The sequence below is a fragment of the Ochotona princeps genome, chromosome X, assembly GCF_030435755.1.
Source record: "Ochotona princeps isolate mOchPri1 chromosome X, mOchPri1.hap1, whole genome shotgun sequence".
Lineage (NCBI taxonomy): Eukaryota > Metazoa > Chordata > Mammalia > Lagomorpha > Ochotonidae > Ochotona > Ochotona princeps.
The window spans coordinates 29,787,733-29,802,539 of NC_080865.1; the positions used below are offsets into that span (position 1 = coordinate 29,787,733).

A 14,807-nucleotide genomic window follows, 5' to 3' on the forward strand; every position below is an offset into this window, starting at 1 on the left:
CCATATGGGATGCCAGCAGTAGGGTGCAGATTAGCCTACTAAGCCACTGCACTGCACAAAAGCAATGAATTTTTAAAAAGAAAAACCTACACTCATTCCAAAGCCTTCAAGACTCAAGCAGATATTGTAATTGGTGTGGCACTGCAAGTTAAATTGTCACATGTGAGGCTGGCATTCCACATGGGTATACCTGTTAGAGTGCCACCTGCTCTGCTTCTGATCTAGCTTTCTGCTAATGCTTCTAATTCAGTGTGGAAGGCACCAAGGCTGGATCAAGTAGTTGTGACCATGCCAGCAAGTGGGAGACCCAAATGGAGTTCTTGGCTAATGCAACAGTTTGGGGAATCAAGCAGCAGATGGATGATTCCCACTACTACCCCGCCTTTCAAATAAATAAAATTTTAAAATAAAGTAATACAGATATTTAATCAATCATCATTTGGTTTTCCTTTTGTTTTTCCTTTTCCATGTATTTTCAGTCACCAAGTTTTACAAGGATACATTTGTGTTTGTAAAAATTCCCAATATCAGAGTAACACTTAGGAGGAAGTCTGTATTGTTATATTTGTTGTGTCCCTATCACTTCTTATACACTGTCCATTCAAAATTGCCACTCTGGTTTCATGTTTGAATCACATGGGAAGTTATATAAATACCAAAAGCCCCTAAACCTTAACCAGATCAGTTAAGTCTGAATTTCTATGTGGGAACAGAGGCTGGCTACTTTGTTTTTGTTTTTATTAATCTTTCCAGGGGAGTGTAATGCTCAGCCAAAGTTAGAAACCTCTGGTTTAAGGGATTTATGGTTGGATTCTACTGTTTTATGTTCTCCAGGAGGTAGCAAGATTCCTTTTCATCTTTCCTGTCTTTTAATACTGCTTTGATTTTTGTATGCACTCTTCAACCTTTCCCTGTTCCATTCTCATTTTGTCCCTTGAGCCAACTTGTTTCCTGATCCACATATGGAATGCAAAAATAGAAGTAGCAGTCGTTTCTTTGGGAAGTGATTCTAGAAGATATCAGCAAGGGATGTACTATCCAGGGTGTTCATGCCAGACAACTGCCTGGTTCTGCAGGTAAAACACATCTCCAAGTTATCCTATCCTAGAGGGAAGGAAATGGGGGTGTTTATCTACTGATTCCTACCGTCCCTGTTTGAGAACTGCTTCTAGGAGTCCTCAATTCTGTGGTATTTCAACCTTGCTCTGCATGCAGGAGAGAGGGATGTTAGCAGCCTGAAAGAGTCTTTAAGCAAAGCATTATGGGTACTGGCAGTTGAAGGTCTGGCCAATATATAACAGAAATATAGCAGAAGGAAGCAATAGCATGTTTTTGTTCCCAACCACCGGAGAACAGGTTTCCGATTTTGCAGTGTCTGCACCAACTCTGTCCTGTCTCACCATCTGTGATCCACATCATGTTATTTCACACCATGGAGCCTCATGCGTGATCTTTGCCCATATTTCTCAGTTCCTCTCTGGCACTCTCATTGTAAGTATGAGGTTATGAAGCCTTTCCTCTTGGCAAATCTGCACCAAACACTGGTTATTTAGGGTTATGTAAAGAGTGAGAGAATAAGTAGGATCCAAACTGCTGTCACATAGAAACTCTGGTGTGTTTCCAAAAACATATATTACAGCATTTTCCCAACTCTCTGACCCCAAGATTTCGTCTCTTCCTTTTCCTACATTTGCATGTGGTTAACTTATCTCTGATATTCAGCTCGGAGATCATCTCCTTTGTAAAGTGACTACTGAAACACAAATCAATCCCCTTTTCTTCAGTGTTGTCAAATTGTATGCAGACAGTATCACAGAACATCTTGAGTATTCATTGTATACTGGGTTCCTCTAACAGAACAGGAGCTTTGGGAAGATAAAAATCATTTCACTTTGCATTCTTTCCCCTGGTGCAATGTGACACAGAAGTTCCAACAGCGTTTCTACCAATACATCAAAGTCATATTGATTTGAAGTTGGTTTTGGAATATGAACATTGTTTTGCATGTGTACTAACAAATGCATTTGTGGAAGACATACCTAATGTATCAATCATCAGAAATGAATCTTGGGATTTTACCTGATATGTGAAGAGTGACAATGATCTGTTGGGGGTGGGAGTTTAGGGGGGAAATCCCAAATAAAATTTAAAAATAAGCTATTAAAATTCAGTAAAAAAAATAAAAGAGTGACAATGAAAGTTAGGGAGTGACTGGAGGACAAACAATGAGTTAGAATCATTGTTACACTGAACTCTTCTCTGCATGATAAACTAGAACATCAATCAAAAGAAGACGTGTACTGGATGGTGAAAAACTCAGAAACATGAATCAAAATAGCTTCACAGTAGAACAAGGTAGAGGTGGTGGAGAAAGGCATTATTAGGGATCTTGGAGAAAAGAATGGTGTAGAGGAACTCCCCAAAATAATTTTATGCAGATTCTCCATCGAAATAAAAGGATTCCCATTATAGTCCTGAATTACAAGTTTTTCCACAGAACATGAATGCTTGATTTACTCATGAAGTTACTAGCAATTTGACAAAATACTTTTCTTCCTTCAGACACCATTTTACTTGAACTGGTATTTATTTTTATATATTTTATTTTCAACATTCTTCAAAATTTTAAAAAATCTTTTAAAATTGATAAGCACAGAGATACAGGGAAGGTTCTTACCTTCTGTTTTACTCTCCATATGCTTATAGCAATTTGAGGGGCAAAAGCTGCGGAGCTAGGGAGCCAGTCAAGGTCTCCTGCATCTGTGCTGGGGTCCCATTGCTTAAGCCATCACCACTGCTACCTAGGCTCTGCCTGAGCAGGAAGCTGGGATCAGGAGTCAGAGCCTAGAGGCTTCCTTGGGCACTCTGATGTAAGACAGGGCATCCTAACTCCTACACGCAACACCCCACTCCTTAGTTTCAACATCCTTGAGTTAGCAGGTGGAAGTTGGACTATGAGGCTGTGGGGGTCCAGAGACAAAAGGGATTCTGTCAGCAAGTGGTTTGGAGTTCAGTCAAGTAAAATTTTGAGACACTGTGATAAGTATTGTAATTTATGAGTTGGAGAACTTTTTCATAAAGGGAACAGATAAATAACAATTTGTATATTTTTTCTAATTGAATTTATTTGCTTAACCTTCTCCACATTAAACATGATAAATTCCGATAAATAACAATTTGTATATTTTTTCTAATTGAATTTATTTGCTTAACCTTCTCCACATTAAACATGATAAATTCCTTTAGCTTTCCAATTGTTACTGCTTCATTTTTAATGTTGACAAATTTTGGAAACTTATAAAAGTAGAGAGACTAATAAAGTAAAAAACTTGTGTTTATAAGTCATAATTGCTTAACATTTTATTAAATGTAATATAAATGTAAGTAATTAGATAAATTTGAAATCTACTCTTTACTCATTTTCTCCTTTTTCACAGGCAATTATCTTCATACATTTCATATGCCACCTTCTCATCTAATTTTTGGACTAATGTATTTAGGATTTACTTTTCAAATATTTCAGAAAATTTGTTTTCTGAGGATTTTATATTTGAAGGCTGGTGTGTCTTTCCTACCTGGAAAACTCCTATTTGTCAGGGTCCAATCTAAACATCATTATCTCTTTGAAGTCTTAATAGGCTATACAGATTAATTGTGGGTTTCTTGGTATTTCTACAATGTTTAGTTGCTGATTGTATTACACCCCCAGTCATATTGTTTATTGTGTGGTTAGTTTATCCTTCGTCTGTCCTTTCTGTGAGGTCATCAGGAGTCTGAACACATCTAGTTCACTACCTATCACAGGCTTTCTGTAAATATTTGTTGAACAAATAGATGGAAACTTAGACCATTTGAGTGGCTATGAATTGATCAAAGAATTCTTTTACTTGGAATAGAGACCTCACGGAACATGAGTGGGGAAGAAAGAATTTGATGTGTTAAGTTTTCCAAGATTATAACTGACTCAATCTGAGTTTCATTTGCGAATTAAATATACAGAAAAGCAAAGAAGAAAACGAACCCAAGTTTGGTAAAAGCTTCCATTACTTGCTTGAAACTCACAACAACTATTTTTTTCAAGATAAAATGGAAATTTTAAGATGTTTTACTTGAGGGGGACATATAAATACATTGTTGAGGGGTTATGAATATTTATGAGGGATTATTACTACAAAAATAGAAAAATGATTCAGGCTCAGATTTGTTCAATCCTATGATTGCTCCCTGATATAAAGTGTGAGCTTTAAACAGAACTACCATTTCCAGTTCTATGAAAGCACATTAACCTTCAAAATATAAATTCAAAGAGCTCAGTGAAAGACTGAGGTAAATTGAGAGTTTTTCTTTCATTGTTTCTGGTAGGCTGGTAAGGAAGGAAACAGGTCAGACAGAGCTCTTTGGAGATCAAGGCCAGCCCATCTTCACAACAGCCCCGGGAGTGCCATATACAAGTACCATCTTACAGACCTCATCATTCATGTGGCATCGCCAAGTCCTTTTCTAGCTGACCCTTTCTGTTCCCAATTTCTGGAGCTTTGGAGATGTCAATGCTCCCAAATGTTTTAACTTTCAAAGAGATTCCAGATATTGGTTGAGTGTCTGTCTCCAAGACAGTTATATGACCTTGGCCCCTGAAGGCATCAGGAGCATTTGGGACATTTTGGAGTCTAGTCACTGGTCATGGCATAAGACCTAATGGGATGCAGCACAAATTTGTCTTTTTTGATCTCTGTGTGTGTGTGTGTGTGTGAAGGGTTGTCTAAGTTACTGAAAAAACGGTTTGTCACAATTGCATGGTATCAACCTATCTACATGGATGTTTTATTATTTTAAGATGTACTTGTTTTTGTTTGAAAGGCAGATTTTACAAAGAGAGCAGGAGAGGGGGAGAGAGAGAGAGAGAGGTTCAATCCCCAAATGGCCACAATGGCCAGAGCTGAGCTGATCCAAAGCTGGCAGCCAGGAACTTCCTCCAGGTCTCCCACATGGATACAGCATCTCAAGGCTTTGGGCCATCCTGCACTGCTTTCCCAAATCCAAGTAGGGAGCTGGTTTGAAGTGGAACAGCTGGGATTCCAACCAGTGTCCATATGGGATGCCACTTACAGGTGGAGGGAACAGTCTATTATGCTGCCATGCTCCCCCTTAGATGTAACTTTTTTTTTTTTTTGGTGCCCAGAAGCACGAGGATCGAGGAGTGACAGGTGAGGAGTGTGGGCCCTAGGAGCACCACAGAGATGGGGAGTGGTGGGCAGGGAGTGTGTGGCCTGGGAGCACCAGGAGTACTGGGGGTGCGGGGAGTGGTAGGAGTGGCGTGTGGCACCCTGGCCACAGACTTAGATGTTACTTTTTAAGAGAGAATTTCAATAATTCATATTTGAAGGCTTTTTTTTGGCTAGTTGAGGTCCTTGTATATTTACTGTTCATCGGGAGAAAAATAATGAAAGAGAAATCAAGAACATATCTAAAGTAATTATATTTTGAGTTAAAGCATTCACTGAGCATTTTTTGAAATGAATGCCTTTTATTTTCAGATGGTACTTTCACTGTAATTCAATGAATGATAGGGACAAAATGCATGCTTTTTTATATATATTAAAGACTTGGACTTGGAAATTACAAGCAAAAAATTTACAAGTTGGTGAATACCTGCTTTAGCAGAGGAATGGAAAAATGAACTATGGTTTGAATATCTCCTATCCAAAATGCCTGGGACCAAAAGTGTTTCAAATTTTGGAGATTTTTGGATTTGGGATTATTTACATTGAAAGTCTCTCATCTGAAAATCTGAAATTTTAAATGCTCCAAAGTCCCAAACCTTTTGAGTATCAGTTAGATCTTGATATTTTGGATGAGAAATGTTCAACCTATAATTCCATACCTAAGAACACCAACGTCTAACTGGTGTTTGCCCCATAGTGGTCTGTTGAAGGAATGAACCTGGGGCAGAGGGTGTCCTGGGACACAACGTGGTATGGTTGTAGACATGTAGATGCTGGTAGATAGTCTTATGGGGACTCTGCTCTGTGAGCCTGCTAGGGCTGCTGTAACTAAGTGCTACAAAATTGGTACCTTACACAACAGAGATTCATTGTCTCACAGTCCTGGAGGCTTGAAGCTAGAGACCAAGGTGTGGACAGTGCAGTAAAGGATAATTTATTTAATGCCTTAGTCTAAGCTTTTGGTGGTTTGCTGATCATCATTGGCTTTCTTTGTCTTATAGATGCATTACCCAAGTCTCTGCTTTGATGTTCGCATGGTGCTCTGTCCGTGTGTGTCTGTGTTCAGATTTCCCCTTTTAATAAAGACACCTGTCATACTGGACTACGTAGGGGCCACCCTATTACAGTATAATCTCATATTAGCTAATGACACCTGCAATAACCTTGTTTCCAAACTAGATCACATTCTAGGAGCTTGGGATTTTGCACATCAATTTTGTGTGGGTTCAGGGGGAGACACGGTTCAACCCATAACTTCTACTACTGGGAAAGGTACCAATCATGTACTTAAAGCTTAGCTGTGCTTAGAAGCAGATTGTGAGTAAATCCTCCTAGTCAAGTGTGGACACACAACTTATTCACAATTAGCAAGAATGTTTCTAGACCCCTTCTCTAACCAAATTGAGCCTTTCTTCACTTTGGTGGGAAGATAAACTTCCTATCTGCTTTCCAAACTTTTCTTATGTTAATGAATATATTTCTTCCTCTGACCTTTCTTGGTCTAGCCTAATTCTATTTTGGGACAAGGTCAGTCTTTGCAACAGGTGTCCTATAACCCCCCTCCAAAGTTCATGTGTCCATCTTGGTTGGGCCACATGTCAGTGGCTGCAAGTTTCTGGAGATCACAAATGCCAATGTGTTACTAGTCCAATGTCAGCTAATATTTTAGATTTTCAAAGGAGCTTTCACTGCTGGACATTTTCTATATTCAGAGTACATGGTAACTGAAATGAGCCTTGAGTCTAATGCAGCTGTCCTCGAATTATGTTTCAGTATTTGTGTAGGCTACATTCATAATACACTTTGTAAGAGCTTAATATAAATTCTTGGAACTCAGATAATGCCTGTTAAAAGAAGTTAGAACACTGGGATTTAAGATGAAGTTGCTTGGCAATAGCAAAAAAGAATAAAGTAAGTCAACACAAGGCAATTATTTTTTTCTACAAAATATGTACTCATAATTGAGGGGAAAAGTAATTATTTTTAAAAGATAGAGGGGACAATGCTCCCTTTTTAGATTTTCAAAAGATTTTTAAAATTTATGTATTAATATATAGAACAGATTTTGTGAATTTCATGAATATGATTCTTCCCTTCCTTACACCCTCTGACTTCCTTTTTTTCTTTCAATCTTTTGTGATGGCATACTTTCAATGTGCTTTATAATCACAGGCTCCATACTCCTCTAAACAAAGAACTCAACAAGTAACAGGTACAAAGACCACTGCTCCTCAAATATATAGACAAAGATTATAAGTAAACAATAATCAAATCACAAGATGCCAGCTGGAGTCAAGAGCTGGAAATAGGAATTGAACCCAAGTACTCTGATACAGAACATTGCTGTCTAACCCAGCCTCTTAACCTCTAAGCTGAACACCTTAAAAGCTTTCATTCATTTTTTTAAATGATACAATTCCATAGGCTCTGGAATCTCCCTTACCCCCTCCCCAAATTCCCTCCCTCCCTACTGATTTCCCCTGCATTATTACAATAGTATAATCCTCTATAAGCAGTCATAAGTCCATCATTCTGGTATTTAAGTGTATCCTGATACTGTAGGCATGGACAATGGCAGAAAGTCCAGCATCCTATTGTCAAGATTTAGTTAACAGTTTCATTGGGAGTCCATCTTTGATTTAGATACTGCATTGTATCTTCACATCTGGATATGGTAGTCCATTGCACTGTTATATACTCTTAAATGAAAAAAAGCTTTCATTCTTAAATGCTGGGAAAAAAGCAAGTAACTACATTGTAGAATACATCTTTTTTTACTTATGAAAGCAACTTTTTCTTTCCAAAAATTCAGTAAAATAGTAAGCAATAAATAATTCTGTACCATTTTATTTTTGATGAGTTGAAAATTACTATCCTGTGTTGGTCATGTGATTGTAAAGAGCTTTTAAAAATCAATATGATCGGGCTGGGCGCCGTGGCCTAGTGACTAAAGTCCTCGCCTTCAACGCCCCGGGATCTCATATGGGCTGCTGGGTCTAATCCCGGCAGCTCCACTTCCCATCCAGCTCCCTGCTTGTGGCGTGGGAAAGCAGTCAAGGACGGCCCAAAGCCTTGGGACCCTGCACCCGTGTGGGAGACCAGGAAGAAGTTCCTGGTTCCTGGCTTTGGATCGGCGCAGCATTGACCGTTGCGGCTCACTTGGGGAGTGAATCATTGGACGGAAGATCTTCCTCCCTGTCTCCTTCTCTCTGTACATCTGACTTTGTAATAAAAATAAATAAATCTTTAAAAAAAATCAAGATGATCTTTTTTACAAATAAAAGTAATATTCATTCCTCCCAAGGGAAAGGTTCAGGAGAGCTGGCTGAATGCTAGAACATTTGAATGTGTCCATGTATCGGAGATTGGCTATCTTCTGCTTTAAAGGGAAGATAGTCAATATTTTAGACTTTATGGGCTTTGCCATTTCTGTGCAAACGCAGCCATATGCGATAGGTATCCAATAGGTGCAGCTATGGCTCAACAAAATTTTATTTGTAAATAAAAACACAGGTAGAAAGTGATACTTTTTCAATTTCTGCCATTTATTATAGGGGCACCACTACAGTCAAGTCATAAATATGGGCAATATAGACTTTGTTTTATTATAACATTTAAAGATCATTTCCTATATATTTTTAAAGATTTATTTATTTTATTACAGTCAGATATACACAGAGGAGGAGAGACAGAGAGGAAGATCTCCGTCCGATGATTCACCCCCCAAGTGAGCTGCAACGGTCGGTGTTGTGCCGCTGATCCAAAGCCGGGAACCAGGAACCTCTTCCAGGTCTCCCACGCAGGTGCAGGGTCCCAAAGCTTTGGGCCGTCCTCGGCTGCTTTCCCAGGCCACAAGCAGGGAGCTGGATGGGAAGTGGAGCTGCCTGGATTAGAACCGGTGCCCATATGGGATCCCGGGGTGTTGAAGGCGAGGACTTTAGCCGCTAGGCCACGGTGCCGGGCCCATCCTATATACTTTTCATGGCATCACTCCAGATTTCAACACATAGAAAAGCTTCAATGAACATTGTAGGAAAGCCTTTACCAAACAGTGAGCTCCCAAGACATGTTCACATCCTATTCTCCAGTGTCTGGAAGTGTTTATTGAATTGAGTCAGTGCATTGGCAATAAATTCAATGTACTTGCTGTATCTCCTTGCCTATGCCACTTACCCTATTTCTGTGATACAAGGTAAATTTCACCCTTCCCAGCAGCTATTCCATTAACTGTTGCACATATTTGAAATCTTCCACACGTATGCTGAGTATTTATATACAAGTATTCCTAAAGATATTCCAGTTGACCCAAAGAATTAGGGTGGAGTCGATGGTTTTTCCTCCTTGTATCTAATCAGCCTGTGTGGATCAACCTCACTGAGCATTCCTCACAAGGTTATAAAAAAAGGAAAGGGGCTATTCAATTGAGTGCAGTAGACAGGAAAGAAAAGGCAGAATCCTTTACTTCTCTATTTGCCTAACCCCAGAAGCAAGGCAGGATGCTCTTCCATTTGGCTACCCCACTGAATTAGAAGTGACTAGAGAGGATGAGAGGCACTCCTGGACCAATTCATGACTGCTGATAGAGCTTGTTTTGAGTCACTTATTCCTGAGTAGGAAGTGCTTAAATTTACTAAACTGGATCTCAAAGCATCATACACCTCAACAGTTTCTAAGCCTTCCAGTTTCTGTGGTCTAGTGAGCCACATGGCCGGACCCATTTACAGCTCTTCCACTGAGAGAGCTTTAGGGTGATGATGTTCCCTGTGAATTGCATTGCCTTTATAGTTTATTTGTAAATGTGCTATAGTTTCAGTACTGATGCTCTATGAGTTACTTAGAGGACTATTTTAAGAGTTTTCCTAATATAATAGTTTTTGTTATCAATTTCTAGTTTTCTATCATCCAGGTTGGAGAATATAAAACATAATTTCTAAATTTGAAAATTTGAGATACAATTGGTCTCACTATACCTTAATCACTCTTGCACATACTTCATGCAGTAAATAAATGATTTAAAATTTGTGTATGTACATCTAAATGTACATAAATGAATAGATAACAGTATATAAAACATATATACTCACATATATCTATAAAATCATGAGTATATACATACATATATATATACCTGCAATCACTTTTAATAACTGTAGTATTAAGATATCTTACATTCATTTTAGTTAGGTGTTTTTCTATATTCAGAGGTGCTGTTTTGTCACATTTATATATTTATAGTAGTTTCTGCTCTATATATTCTGACAAAATGTTGTCAGTGCTTAGAGATTTAAGACTAACATACTAAAAAAGACTAACATATTTTGGTTGCTTTTATTTTTTATAGAAAATGCTCTCAGCTAAGAAATAGTCCAAAAACTTTGAGGCTGGTGCAAAGGTATAGGTCAGGCTTCTGCCTGTGGCACTGATACCCATATGGGCACAGGTTTAAGTTGTGGTTGTTCCACTTCTGATTCAGCTCACTGCTTATAGCCTGCCAAGTTCTTGTGTCCCTGTATTCATGTGGCAAACCTGGAAGAAACTTGGCTCCTGGCTTTGAACCAGATCTACCAGATCTCCCCAAATGGCTCCATTTGTTGGAGCCATTTGGGGAGTGAATCAGCAGATGGAAATCTCTCTCTCAGTTGCTCCTCTCTGTAATTCTGCTTTTCCAATAAAAAAAATAAATAAAATCTTTTAAAAAGACTCTTGGGCCCTGCGCTATAGCCTAGCGGTTAAACTCCTCACCTTGCATGTGCTGGGATCCCATATGGGCGAGAGTTCTAATCCTGGTGACCCCACTTCCCATTCAGCTCCCTGCTTGTGGCCTGGGAAAGCAGTAGGTTCCATCACCTGTCTAGCCAGGCCTGGCCCCAGTCCTGGTTCTCATGCTTACAAGTGGGATTTGCAACCCATCAGAGAGATGCCCACAGTTTGCCTACTGGGCCCACTCCCAGTCCTGGATCATGTACTCTCCAGATGGTTCTGTGGTATAGCTTTACAGGATTTTCCCCAGTCCCAGCACTTGCCAACTGATGCTGCAGCAAAGCTCAACCAGTCTGCACTTACTCTGGCTCATGCATACATCAGTGGGTACAATCGGTTAGCCCAGCTTGGCTCTCCTCCTAACCCAGCTCACATGCAGGCCAACAGGTGTTGTAGCCCTGCCCAGCATGGTCTTCCCCCACCCCAGTTCTCATCTCATCAGTGGGAGTAGTGGCCCAGCATGAGAGCGCCCTGCAGTCCCTCTACTGGGCTCTCACCCCCACACAACACCCTGACTTAGAATTTTGAAAGTGTACTCTTCAACTTACTTCTGGTTGACAATAAATAATCTAAGATACAGTTCTTGAAGAGATTTAGTAGTAAATCAATGCATCTGATGCTAGTCCTCACCCATGTCTGCCCTGTCAAATTTGGCCCTCAAGGTAAACAGATCATGTGCAGGAGGCAAACCGGCTGTCATGTTGAAGATAGAACTTATTAAAGGGAACAAACAGAAATTCGGATAAGACAATTGAGTAAAGGCAGACAGAGACATCAGGGTTTCTCAAGCTGGCAGAACTGACAGGGCCACATCACTGGTGGTTGGGTGGAGACCCTTGTGTGTACTGTGGGGTGCTCAGCAGCATCCCTGGCCTCTCCCCAGTAAATGAAAGTAGTATCCTTCCACCCTAAAATGTGACAGCCAAAAACATCTCCAGGTTTTGCTAAAGTCCAGTGGTCTGCATGCAGCTGAGCGAGGATCCAAGGTGCCAGAGAGTGCTGCCCTAAGTTGGGGACACTGGAGACACCTTTTCTTTTCTTTTCTTTTCTTTTCTTTTCTTTTCTTTTCTTTTCTTTTCTTTTCTTTTCTTTTCTTTTCTTTTCTTTTCTTTTCTTTTCTTTTCTTTTCTTTTCTTTTCTTTTCTTTTCTTTTCTTTTCCTTTCTTTTCTTTTCTTTTCTTTTCTTTTCTTTTCTTTTCTTTTCTTTTCTTTTTTAAGATTTTATTATTATTGGAAAGCCGGATATACAGAGAGGAGGAGAGACAGAGAGGAAGATCTTCCATCCGATGTTTCACTCCCCAAGTGAGCCGCAACGGGACGGTACGCGCCAATCCGATGCCAGGAGCCAGGAACTTCTTCCGGGTCTCCCACGCGGGTGCAGGGTCCCAAAGCTTTGGGCCGTCCTCAACTGCTTTCCCAGGCCACAAGCAGGGAGCTGGATGGGAAGTGGAGCTGCCGGGATCAGAACCGGCGCCCATATGGGATCCCGGGGCTTTCAAGGCGAGGACTTTAGCTGCTAGGCCACGCCGCCGGGCCCTGGAGACACTTTTCAAACATGGGTCTGTTTATTTCCCATGGCAAGGAGCAAATCCCTTCCTGTTCTTCAAGTCATGACTTAGGTATCACATCATCCTCGGGGAGCTGCTGCAGCTGCTATTGCTCCTGCTGCACAGCTTCTCAGCCTACTTCTCTTCTGCAGTGTCTCCAGTGGGGAGAGGCCAGGGATGCTGCTGAGCACTCCATAGTGCACACAAGGGCCTCCCCCCAACCACCAGTGATGTGGCCCTAACTGTCAGTAGTGCCAGCTTGAGAAACCCTGAAGTAGACACACTCTTAGGTGTTTCAAGAGATATCATTCTGAAGCAATTTCCACAGTTTCTCAAGGGGTCTTTTGCAGGATTGAGCTTCAGCTGCTCAGGCTCTCTGGTATGCTTCCTTGCCGTCCAGAAACATCTTTGTGGGATAAGTGTCTGGCCTAGCAAGCAAGATGCTTGTTAGAGCACATGCACCCTACATTATAGTACTTGGGTTCAGTTTACAGCTCTACTCCCTATTCTGCCTTACTGTTAATACACACCCTGGGAGGTAGCAGGTGATGGCTCAAGGGGTTGGGTCCCTACCACCTATGTGGGGGACCTGCATGGAGTTTCAGGCTCCAGGCTTTGATCTGGTCTAGCCCACGTGTTGAAGCTGTTAAGGGACTTTGAGCATGAACCAGCAGATGGGACATCTCTCTCTGCTTCTCTCTCTGCTTCTGAAACAAATACATTTTAAAATGTCTTGCTGCTCTAATCTACCTACTCCTTCACTTTTGTATATGAATCACTTCTCCAATCAGCCACCAATCTACAACTCCTTCTCTTACAGTCGTTTTTAGAGGTATGCAGACTAAGAAACCTCACGTGATCCCCATTTGGGGCAGACTTTGCCACCTTGAGCATGTTTGTCCCTCTCGATACCTACAAGTTATATAATACTCTCTCCTGCACAGGTGGGAACTTTTGGAAGGTCAGTTTCTATGCTTGTCTTATCTAGTGCTGCATTTTCTAGGCATGTTCTTGGCACATGGTGAGTTCTCAAACAGTGTATGTTGAACGACTGAATGAATAAAGAAATGAAAAAAAAGATTTAGGTTGTTTATTCCTAATTCCTAAGTAGGAGCCTCTTTAATGTGTTCTTCTCTCCCATGCTTCAAATGGCTTAATAAAGCAATGGAAACACTACAGGGCTAATGTGAGCTCACGGCTTTGAGTGGCTTGATGACAGAACTGACGGGACTAAAATGGATCCGTTTTTGCCAGATTCTTTAGGCTTGGGGTTAGGACTGTGGACTACTAAATAACCTGAGAGCATTCATGATCGGTTTGCTTAGCAAAGCAGAGACTCAAGACCTCAAACTGAGAAAGATTGTTATCTCAAGACTCACAGAACACAGGCAAGTTGGAAACAATGAGACTTTAGGGAAGGAAAAGGAAATCAAAATTATAGGGCTTTAATATCATTAGATCACACTGAGTTAGGTATTACATCCATTTTGCAGATGAGCAAACTAAAATTCAGTGCAGGAAATTGGCATATTCTGCATTTGAACCTTAACTGCTCCCTCTTCAAAGTTTATGATGTTTCCTGTTACAGCACGAGGGTGGTGATGGCGTGTCCAGAGAACGCACAGATGTGGAGCAAGTGCAGTGGTGGAGGGGCAGCATTGACTCAAGAATTGGGATTTGATGTTATTTTGGGTTCCTTGTGACTTTACAACTTGGCCTGCAGTGGCTACAGGTTCCCCAGCCTGCCTCCTTGCTCTGCTCTTTTGTTTTGGTTCAGAAGTTAGCACGTTACAAACCCTTTTCCCCAAAGGGGAAGAAGGAAGCCCCTGCCCCTCCCAAAGCCAAAGCGAAGCAAAGGCTCTGAAGGCCGAGAAGGCGGTGCTGAAAGGTATCCAGAGCCACAGGAAGATCCGCACCTCACCCACTTTCCAGCGACCTAAGACGCAGCGCCCATGCTGGTAGCCCAAATACCCTTGGAAGAGCGCCCTCAGGAGGAACAAGCTTGACCACTGTGCCATCATCAAGTTCCCCTGAGCACAGAGTCTGAAGAAGAGAGAAGACAACAACACACTGGTGTTCACTGTGGATGTCAAGGCCAAAAAGCACCAGATCAAACAAGCTGTGAAGAAGCTCTAGGTAGGACACGGATGTGGTCAAAGTCAACACCCTGATCAGGGCTGATGGAGAAAAGAAGGCGCACGTGTGGCTCCTTCCTGATTATGATGCTCTGGATGTCGCCAACAAAATTGGGTCATGTACACTGCACCCAGCTTTCTAA

At 41.0% G+C, this 14,807-nt stretch overlaps 1 pseudogene; it reads left to right on the plus strand.

The window, feature by feature from the left end:
• Positions 1-14,807, plus strand: part of LOC105941982 (large ribosomal subunit protein uL23-like) — a 72,710-nt pseudogene extending 57,903 nt beyond the window's left edge.